Source organism: Cucurbita moschata, unplaced genomic scaffold, assembly GCF_002738365.1.
Source record: "Cucurbita moschata cultivar Rifu unplaced genomic scaffold, Cmos_1.0 Cmo_Scf00236, whole genome shotgun sequence".
In the NCBI taxonomy this organism is placed as follows: Eukaryota; Viridiplantae; Streptophyta; class Magnoliopsida; order Cucurbitales; family Cucurbitaceae; genus Cucurbita; species Cucurbita moschata.
The window spans coordinates 26,093-26,763 of NW_019268752.1; the positions used below are offsets into that span (position 1 = coordinate 26,093).

A 671-nucleotide genomic window follows, 5' to 3' on the forward strand; every position below is an offset into this window, starting at 1 on the left:
ACGGAAGAAAGAAAGACTTGGATGTAAAGTATTATTTCAATTTGTTTGTAATATACAACAATATATAAATTAACTATAAGAAATATATAAAATTACATGTTCTCCAAGAGCTTCAATCAACACTAGAGGGTTACTTCTGCGACCACTCTAAAGGTGCTCAAGATCACAACGAGTTAGATAAAACAGCTCTAGAACTTTGAATCCAATAACTTGAGTTTGACTCGTGATAGGATCTCTCTTCTTGTGGAATCTGCATAAAATAGGAAAACCATTGCAAAATAAATTTTTACAAGGGGTTCTATGGTGTAGTGGTTAGCACTTTGGACTTTGAATCCAACAACCTGGGTTCAACTCCCGGTAAGACCTTTAAAAAATGACATTGATGTGAAAACACAGAATAAGGAACGACAACACAAGATATTTTAAAACAAAAGGGTGTTACCTAGCATGTCTAAACTTGTTAAGCATGATGTTTGCATTAACCTAGGTGTTTTCCGGATTCTTGGTGATCCTAGGTTTATGCATAACGTCTAAGTCAAGCTTGGAAGGATACCACTTTAGTTATCCTACGAGGGAAAGTCATATGGATCGTGATGAGCATTATTCATATTTTGAGTTGACTTGGACAATTCAGTTGAACTGGCTATATCATCGTTTTCTTCCTGAACAGG

The 671-nt window shown here is 35.5% G+C and overlaps 1 non-coding gene across 1 annotated transcript; it reads left to right on the forward strand.

The window, feature by feature from the left end:
* The first annotated feature begins 294 nt into the window (after nt 1-294).
* Nucleotides 295-366, forward strand: TRNAQ-UUG. The gene has a single exon. It is a non-coding gene; the product is annotated as a tRNA-Gln (tRNA).
* The last annotated feature ends 305 nt before the right edge of the window (nt 367-671 follow it).